General features: G+C 45.1%; 1 long non-coding RNA gene across 1 annotated transcript in view; it reads left to right on the plus strand.

Annotated features, from left to right (window-relative positions):
• Positions 1-7,395, plus strand: part of LOC107117728 — a 10,227-nt gene extending 2,832 nt beyond the window's left edge. Inside the window, exons 2-3 of the long non-coding RNA XR_001482741.1 lie at positions 5,869-5,967; positions 7,255-7,395. This is a non-coding gene — a long non-coding RNA (uncharacterized LOC107117728). The remainder of the gene's footprint in view (positions 1-5,868; positions 5,968-7,254) is intronic.
• The last annotated feature ends 2,810 nt before the right edge of the window (positions 7,396-10,205 follow it).

Below are 10,205 nucleotides of genomic sequence, written 5' to 3' on the forward strand. Positions count from 1 at the left end.
TATATATATGTTGGTCTACAGTGTGGGTTGCCTGATTTACTTAAATATATGTATATATATTTTTCAGAGAGTAGCCGCCATGTTGGTCTACAGTGTGGGTTGCCTGATTTACTTAAATATATGTATATATATTTTTCAGAGAGTAGCCGCCATGTTGGTCTACAGTGTGGGTTGCCTGATTTACTTAAATATATGTATATATATTTTTCAGAGAGTAGCCGCCATGTTGGTCTACAGTGTGGGTTGCCTGATTTACTTAAATATATGTATATATATTTTTCAGAGAGTATCTGCCATGTTGGTCTGCAGTAGGATTTGAGTCTAGTAACACCTGGACAAGATTTTAAGGGCATCAGCTTACAAGAGTCACAAAAGCTTAGCCCCTAAAAAGTCTTGCTGGTCTTTACACTTGGGGGGGGTTAACAGTGGGAGGGCTTCTGGGGTTCTGGCCTTGCTGGTGGACCTCCTGATGGCCCCTGGGTTTTGGCTGCTGTGGGAAACAGAGTGTTGGCCTGGATGGGCTGTTGGCCTGATCCAACATGGCTTCTCATGTCTGGGGCCGTGATGCTCTGCATTCTTCTTGGGGCTTGGGGGAGCAACAGTGGGAGGGCTTCTGGAGTTCTGGCCCCGTAGGTGGACCTCCTGAGGGCACCTGGGTTTTGGCCACCGTGTGACACAGAGTGTTGAACTGGATAAGGGCCTGATCCAACATGGCTTCTCTTATGTTCTTAAACTGCTACTCAAAGCAAACAGTGGACGTGGGAACCTCTGTCCAGAGCCTCACACAGGTGTGCCAACCTTCAGGTGTTACACATCTGAGCAGCCCATTCATTTCAATAGAGGGAGCAAGCATGCAGAATGGAAGGTGCATGGTTTGGCTTCTTCCTTTGGAGTGAATGGAGAAACCGTTTGCAAGAGGATTTTGCCATTTCACACAGTAAAATCCAGTCGCAAAGTGAATTGAGAGTGTACTGAAAGTGCATTATTTAGTGCGTATGAAAGCGATATTCAAGCCATGGGCTCCTTTGGCCTGCTGTAGGTCAACTAAGCCTGTGGTTTCACAGCTTTCGTACCGGAAAGAGGCCCTCAGACTAGTACTGCTGAGAGCACATTTGAGTATCTAGTCCAGTCTGTTTTCAGACCCTTCCATTATTTGGACCATAAACTCTGCAGCCATGGAAGATGGAGACGGATACATGGGACTGAGTTTCTGGCCCAGAAATGGGAACTCCGTTTGTTGCTCAGAAAATAATGGGAACCAAGGTATGACTCTCCCCAGAATCTCTTGTGTTAACAATACAAGAATCTGTGCTCTGAGGTTGGGGGTGGCAGGGAGCCTTTAATGAAGGCTTTCTTTAAACATAGTTTTCAAGTGTTCAGAAAACGATCCCCAGAAGTGCGCATGCAGACAAAAGCTTGTACCCAGAATAAAACTGTTGGGCTTAAAGGTGCAGCTGGACTCAAACTTTGTTCAGCCCCCAGGGAAATCTGTCTGTTCCGCTCTACCATAGTTTCCCGCCAGCAGTGAAGACTGTTTTGTTTTGTCCCGTGCCCCCCCCCGACAGAGTCTCACTGGCCCTTCCCGGGGTTGCCAACCTCCAGGTGGGGACTGGAGATCTCCCAGAATTGGAACTGACCTCCAGACTACACAAATCACTTATTTAGGTCTTCCTTATTTCTTTGAAATATTTATTCCACTTCTGGAGAAAATGGCTGCTTTGGAAGGTGGACCGCAGGGCATTATCCCCCTACCAAGGTCGTTCCCTCCCAGCCCCCACCCTCAAATCTGCAGGTATTTCTGCACATGGAGTTGGCCACCCTAGACCCTTTCTCCTCCTGGTCATATGTTCATTGTTTATGTGCTCTGATTGTTTTGAAATATTTGTTTTTGATCTTCTTTGAATGCTTTTATTGTACGCTGCTTTGAGGACCCTAAATTGGTTGGAAAGGCAGCTTTTTAAATGCTTTAAATAAAGAAATAGATAGATAAATAATACGATAGGTTTCTGAGAGCTTGCCTTTTTGTGTGATAAGGACAATTGTGTCTCTGCTGAAAAGCATAGGGATACCGCTTTTCCAACAGTGGGAGGGCTTCTAATGTCCTGGCCCCACTGGTGGACCTCCTGATGGCACTGGTATTTCTAGCCACTGTGTGATACAGAGTGTTGGACTGGATGGGCCTTTGGCCTGATCCAACATTGGCGTCTCTTATGTTCTTATGTTCCTTGCCTTTGAGGTTATGTACCCTGCCGTAAACAGAATTGCTGTCTCTTGATTTTGACCAATACTTGGTTATAAAGATAGGTCAGGGAAAATCTGAAGAGGTTTCGGTCCAAGGAATGGTGACCATCAACCAGATAAGTCCAGGAGGGGAAACTCCTGGAGTTTTGGAGGACAGGGACCTCAGTGGGGTACAATCCCATAGAGCATCCATTTTCTCCAGGGGAATTGATCTCTGTAGTCTGGAGATGAGCTCACTGTTCCCTCTAAGGTGAGTTAGTGTGAGCTAGCTCACAGTTTTTTAACCTCCAGCTCACACGTTTTTGCCTTTGCTCAGGAGGAAGGATGGCTCCAGTCCAGAGCAAGCTAATTTATGCAGCAGCCAAATCACCTGCCTGCTCAGAACTTTAATGCTGGTAGCTCACAAAGTAGAATTTTTGCACACAGAACTCCAAAGCTTAGAGGGAGCACTGGATGAGCTGTAATTCCAGGGGATCCCCAGGTCCCACCTGGAGGCTGGCATCCCTAGGCTGTCATGTGCCCTCAAACCCCATTTTGGTTTCGCTGAACTTACGAATGAACACGGCCACCCCTCTGGAAGTTTCACTAGCACAAAGGCAAAGGCTGGGTGTTGTCCATATCTGGGGCATAGATTGGCTTTCCTCTCACATCACTCTGTGCTCACCACTGATGTGGACTAGAGTGTTTGTTCATATCCTGTGTGCTCCTCTGGTAATAACATTCGTGCGTGACATGGAGGCTTGTGGTCAGGTCATAGGCAGTGTTCCCTCTAAGCTGAGGTAGTGTGTGAGCTAGCTCACAGTTTTTTTAGCCTCAGGCTCACACATTTTTGCCTCAGCTCAGGAAGGATGGCTCCAGAGCAAACTAATTTATGCAGCAGCCCAATTGCTCGCTCACAACTTTAATGCCAGGAGCTCACAGAGTAGAATTTTTGCTCACAAGACTCTACAGCGGGAGCATTGGTGATAGGCATGTTCATTTCAGGAGTAAGTCCTTCAGAGTCCAAAGTTTCAAGTAAATGTGCCTTCAGTTTATATTCAGCTTTGGGTGTGGAAATGGCTTCAGTGCATGCGACTTAAAATGGCTGCCAAGTTCTCGATCGTCACAGCCTGCCTTCGACCTGTAATGCTGAGCACTGCTTTTCTTCTGTGTTTAGATCTGCTTTGAAACAATGACCCTGACCCCGAAACCCCCCCCCCCCAGACTGAAATTCTGAACTCACTTACTAGGAATTCAGTTCTGTTGAACTCAGTGGGGCTTACATCTGAGTAAGCATCATCAGACTTAATAGTGGAGTCAGTCCACAGGACACCGTCTAGCCTGGATTTAAATCTGTGTCCTTTTAAAAAAATAAAATATTTAATACATATGTATTAACTCTGCGTGAAGTGATTTTGTTATTTAAAAATTCAGCCCTTTCTCTAACATCAGCGAGTAGCATATATGCATAATGATAAGTTCCAGGGACATTATGATGGACAGCTATAATGAATTTATTTATCATAATTATGTCATACGGAGCACCCCCCAGTGGGCTCCCATCCTATAGCTTCAGTAAAGCTACAGCCTCAGATGGTTCCGGGTCCTTCACTGGCCTGCTTTTCCTTGTCCGGAAAGGGATGGCTCCCGATTCAGCACAAGATGTGAACAATGGAGCAGCCCATTCCTCTGTTAAATTGATGCCTTTTTAGTTTTCATTTTGGGTTTCTTGTGTATTGCTAAAGTAAGCTTTTTCATTTCGCCTGCTTCCATTTGCTGCGTTTCCTGTTTGTGAGTTTCTCCTATGCCATTTTATCGTAACTTGCGCTCAATTTTTAAATCATTCGTATGCCTCAATAGTAATTGTATTTATTGTAATTAAAATGTTTTTGTCTTCATTAGAGAGTCACAGGTCTGAATGACACAATAATGTTACAGTGATTTACTGCCACAATCTACTTGTCCCCAGATGTCATTTTTTTTAAAAGGGGATTCTCCCCCTGTTTTGTTTTGAAGTTATAAGTGAAAAGATGTAGGTTGAACATCTCCCTTTATAACTCCTCAATTAAAAGGGCAAGATGCTTTTTAAAAAATGAAAGATGGGAAGCAGCCTAGTGTTGTGATGCTAATGTGCTGCAGCAATCTGTCAATTTCTGATTTTTTTGTTTTAAAAAGCCATTCTGGAGTGGAGGAATTGTGGCCATGGGGCTCAAGCAAGGGAAAATGGCACAAACATGAGCAGTACCTGTATAAATGCATACCTTCCTGTCTGCCCTGGAATTAAACCCAAAAAGATAGTACCTGATCGGGTTTGGGCAAAATCACAGCAAAACAGGAGAAAATGTGAGACAGAAACTCCGTCACGGGTTGTTGTGCTTCCCCAGCCCAATTTGAGAAAGCACTTGGCAGTCCTGTAGAGTAGAATCCAGGCTAAAACTTTATTAATAAAGGAGGGGAAATACAGGTACAACAAGGTTTTGAATCCTTGAATACCCACAGCTCTCCCTAAGGTTACAATGGGAGACATAAAGTTTTATACCCCCTATGACAGAAATAAATCATAATTATTGGTTCCATCAAACCTTGTCATATATCCGTTACACCATTCTGATTGGGCCCGAACCTGTGGGTTGGATTTTCACAGGCAAAAATGTACCTCCTACAGCTGAACAATGGGCCTTCTTCTTCTCAGGCTGTAAAATCCCAAAAAGTATCTAATGTAACAGATATGGGTACATAGTGGTGTGTTCTTCATCTAACGTAGGCTAAATGACGTCAGGAATATGTGGAGTCACAGCTAGCCATCACGACCAAGGTCACCAGCAATCAGTTACTGCCTGTCAGCATTTAGTATTTTTCCCAGAATGCATTTAAGCATTGAACCAAAGTGAATACCTGGATATATATTCATAATAGGTTTCTATCTCTGTAATTAGAATCATCAATGGCACTTAACATGTCTGTATGTCTGTGTATGTCATAGGTGCTGAGTCCACTAGGGTTAGTCTACTAAGGCAGACAGAGTGCTGAGTGCATAACAGTGTCACAAACTGGTCGTACAACAAAAACACAGGCACAGGATGAAACAAGATCATGTGCACGCTCCCAAAAACAGCAGTAAGGAAACCAAGTGAAGAAGAAGAAGAGGAGGAGATTGGATTTATACCCCGCCCTTCACTTGGAGTCTCAGAGCGGCTTACAAACTCCTTTCCCTTCCCCTCCCCACAACAGACACCCCCTGTGAGGTGGGTGGGGCTGAGAGAACTCTGACACAAACTGCTCTTTTTCAAGGACAGCTGTGCCAGAGCTTGTGACTGACCCAAGGTCACACCACTACACCAAACTGGCACCAAGCAAGACCTCCATGTGGAAACATCCTAGATTATTTATTTATTTGTTGCCATCACGTCGCAGCTGACATAGGGTGACCCCGTAGGGTTTTCAAGGCAAGAGATATTCCGAGGTGGTTTGCCATGCCGATGCGTCATGTCCCTGGGCTTCTTTGGTGGCCCCCCAGCCAAGTATCCTGCTTAGCTTCCAAGATATGACAAAATCGGGCTGGTCTGGGCAACCCAAGACAAGGCACAGCCTAGCTGCCAATAACTGAAATGAGGTGTGACCTCTTCACTCAGCTTTCAATTGTTGCAGGGATTCCCACAAGCTCCAGTCGCTATCCAACCTCTGTGTGGGTATTAGGGGCTGGCTGTGTGACACTGGGACTGGCCACGATTGTGTTGGTGCTCCTTGGTAAGTACGTATATTAATCATGACTTGGTAAGTGCATATTTAAATTGTTACTTACGTGCAATGCTCCCTCTAGCCTGTGGAGTCTTGTGAGCAAAAAATTCCACCTTGTGAGCGACTGGCATTAAAGTTGTGAGCGAGCGATTGGGCTGCTGCATAAATTGGTTTGCTCTGGAGCCACCCTTCCTGAGCTAAGACAAAAATCTGTGAGCCGGAGGCTAAAAGACTGTGAGCTAGCTCACACACTAACTCAGCTTAGAGGGAACACTGCTTATGTGGTGCCGTCAAAGTGTGTGGTACTTGAAAGAGCCACATAAAAAGGCAAGTCCCTTTCTGAAAATGGCTGTGTTGCACTTTCACTTGCTTGTTGGAAGATGGTTGTGTTTGAATTAGTGGTTTTATGTGCTGGTAAGCAAAGATTGTTTTAACTGTGGAATGCTGAGAGTAATTAACTGAGACCTCGCATTACACTCTTATCCGTCTCCTCTCAAGCAAGGTTACATCTGCCCATCAATCTCCAATTTTGACATATTTATTTCCTTCACTATGTTTTCCCCAGAATTAAACCCAAACAAATGCTAACCATATAAACTAAGCTTGTTATTCCTGTTTGGTCCATGAATCTGTTAAACGTCTTCACCATGCTGGATGCTAACTTACTGCTCACCCTCTACCTATATGTATGGACTGGTGGTAACCAGGGGTCATTTCGCAGAAAAAGAGGTGCAGGAGCTCATTAGCATAACTCATTACCATAACTTATTTGCATATGCCACACACCCCGACATCACCGGAAGTGTGTCAGAAGGCAACACCCATCACTCAGGCTCCACTGGACTATTTTGGATTGCTAGCTGCTAGCTATTGGGGGGGGGGGGTTTCCCACACATCTGCCCTCAGAGAAGAGGGAGAACTTGTACCTGAATAAAACTTGGTTTTAAGGGTGCCACTGGACTGTTTTGGACCGGGGGGGGGGGGGTCTCTGCAGCTTACCTGGCTGCTTCTTGCTCTGACTGAGGGCTGCTGGGAGCAGGGGGTGTTGCATGTGCCCGACCCCTGGGCTCTTTTCTGCCGGAGCTCCGCTCCTGGGCGCTCCTGCAGGAAATGACCCCTGGTGGTAACTTCCATTTCATTGTATCTGAAGAAGTGTGCGTAGACACAAAAACGTATACCTTGAATAAAACTTTGTTGGTCTTGGTCTCAAACTCTGTTCTCCCTCTTAAGTCTCACTCTGTTTTACCTTGTGAAGGGCTTTCTGGGGGGGTGTCTCACATAACCCTCTTGGTCAAGTTTTGCAGGGCAGTTTTTGCAAAGGAGAGACTGCGGGGGCTCTAAATGCCACCGAGGGTGAACTGGGAACCCTGGCAGGCCTTGCAGAGAACTGTCCCTCTTCCCGGGATGCCGTGGCTCGCCTGAAAAACAGCTTGTGCGGACCACCAACAGGCACGTTACACCTCTTCCTCTTACACCATGTGCAGATCCTTTCAAACCATGGGAAAGGTTTGCTAGTCATTCAGTGGAAGTATGTTTTCTGGTGCAGAATGTGTCCTTCCCAGGTTTTCTTCCTTAGGACTGTTTGTGCAGGGGGGGGCAGTTGCTCAGAGCACAATTGGGACAGGTCTTGGACAGCTGTTATGCAACAGTGTTTTAATATTTCAGTTTACATTGCAGAGACATATTCTCCTTTCAGTAGTTGCCAGCATCATCTGTAGTCTTCATGGATACGACTCACGAGAGTTGAGCAAACAGCTCCCTCTAGCTGTGACTGCCAGCCAACGCAGGCAAAAGGTGGTATTAACAACACTGGAGGTTAATTTTAAATGGTGCTGTAGGTGCCCTGACCTGGGTACCCCAGGCAAGTCCGATCTTGTCAGATCTCGGAGGCTAAGCAGGGCCGGCCCGGGCTCCTATTTGGGTGGGAGACCTCCAAGGAATACCAGGGTCGTGACCAATGTTCCCCCTAAGCTGTGGAGTCTTATGAGCAAAAATTCTACTTTGTGAGCGACTGGCATTAAAGTGGTGAGCAAGCGATTTAGCTACTGCATAAATTAGTTTGCTCTGGAGCCCTCCTTCCTGTGCCAAGATGAAAATGTGTGAGCCGGAGGCTAAAAAACTGTGAGCTAGCTCACACTCACTCAGCTTAGAGGGAACACTGGTCGTGACGCACAAGCAGGCGGTGGCGATCCACCTCTGAAGGTCCCTTGCCCTCCAGCCCCAATAGGGGTCGCCAGAAGTCAGCTTGACTTATTGGCAAAAAAAAGCTTTTAAAATGGTGCTGAAGGTGAGGTTTCAGTGAAAGCCAAACTGTGTAAGGAATTATTAGGAAAAGAAGGGGTGGGTGGGGGGAGCCTGTATCGCAATGCCATTCCACCAATCTATACGGCAGCTGCGTTTGTAATACTGTGTATGATTTGAGTTGTCTCATCTCATTGTGTTTAGAAAAAAGAAAACGTAGGGTGGAGACATAATTATTGGTAATATTATGAATCATGGGGAAAGAGCAAGCACAGGGTTTTTTTAGTCTCATAAGACCTCCAAGGAATACCAGGGTTGTGACGCAGAAGCCGACAGCGGCAAACCACCTCTGTTTATCTCTGGCTTTGACCTGGACGGCAAAGGCTAGCCCAATCTCATCAGATCTCGGCATCTAAGCAGGCTCAGCCCTGGCAAGTATTTGGGTGGGAGACCTCCAAGGAATTCCAGCGTCATGACGCAGAAGCAGGCGATGGCCAGCCACCTCTGGACGTCCCTTGACTTCCAGCTCCACTAGGGGTCGCCAGACGCCAGCTTGACTTGATGGCAAAATATGGTGCTATAGGTGAGGTTTCAGTGGAAGCCAAACTGGGCAATACTACCTAGCAGTGGGAGCAGGAGACCCCCCTGTAAGCCCCGTTTGGTCCCAGATCAGCTTCCTCTAATCCAAGACTCCTTCTCTTTGACGGCACACTTTTATACTTATGAGGGGTGTCGGCGTCACACGTCTGATGTGCAAAACAGGGCAAATGGGAAAAGAGAGAGAAACTAGTCTGAGCTACAATGACCTGATGTTGGGAAATCCCTCTTTCTCCACACAGACAGTTCTGAGTGTCAGCTCTGCCCAGTCAACTGGACACAACTGAATGGAAGGTGCTTCTGGTTTTCAGGAGGGACAAAGACGTGGCTGGAGGCCCAGGACCACTGCGCAAGAGTGGGGGCCCATCTACTTGTGATCCAGGACTTGGAAGTGATGGTAAGTGGAAACGTAAGTGGAAAGAATGCTTTTAAGGCCTTTCTCTATGTTGGTAATTTTTTGGAGATTTTGTTTTCTTGGATTTTGGGGTTTTTGTTTTTGTATTCAATGCCTTTCTTTTGGTTTGTCTTGTTGCTAAGCATGGTTCCAATAATCTCTTCCCTATGAAAATCATATCATGATGCACCCTCTCTCACATAGCAATTGATAGTGGTAGCAGTGAGCCTATATTTGGTCACTGTACCAAAGGGGGGACTTGTAGTAGAGATGGGACTATAAAGATTTTCCCCTGTTTTGATTATTCATATTTCTCTGGTTTTTATAGATTTATTCTTTAAGTAATATTTTATTAGGATGTTAGAAAGGCCTGTTATATAGAAGGCTTTCCTCTTGTAGGTCTGATATTGCCAGCAGACAACATAATAGGTACAAAGTTCATGATTCTGTAGTTCTTAGGGCAAACCTTTCAATGTCTGGGTCAGATAGGATTTTAGTCTCGTATCAGTAATGAATACTTTTGTTTGGGGAAGAACAAGCTTTAGCCGATATGCCTTAGGTCATGTCAAGTAAATATGTGACGCTATTGCATAGAAACACCTTACTTACATTTGACCAATAAGGAGATTTTTATGTAAATGTTGTTTAAGTTTTTGTAACCAATTATGCCTTTTGAATTTTATTCCCATGATGATGGTATGATGATGTCATTTTAAGTATTTAACTTTATGTATTTCCTGAATATGTTCAGAATATGATCCAGAAGACGATAAAGAAGAAAAAGAAGAAAGTTGTCAATTTTTGGTTAACTATTTGGTCTAATTGTTTTCCTATTAATTGAGGCATGTTTCCTGATTATGCTGAAAAGAAAGCAATCAATTTTGATGGGTTGTTTGGCCTGTTTTCCATATTTCATTACAATAAAATACAAGAACTTCCTCCTCATTTGACTTCATTTTTGACATGGAATCTAATGTCTACAACAACATCACACACCAATGCTCTGGTATTTTGG

The sequence above is a fragment of the Gekko japonicus genome, unplaced genomic scaffold (assembly GCF_001447785.1).
Source record: "Gekko japonicus isolate JY-2015 unplaced genomic scaffold, Gekko_japonicus_V1.1 scaffold3202, whole genome shotgun sequence".
Classification (NCBI taxonomy): domain Eukaryota; kingdom Metazoa; phylum Chordata; class Lepidosauria; order Squamata; family Gekkonidae; genus Gekko; species Gekko japonicus.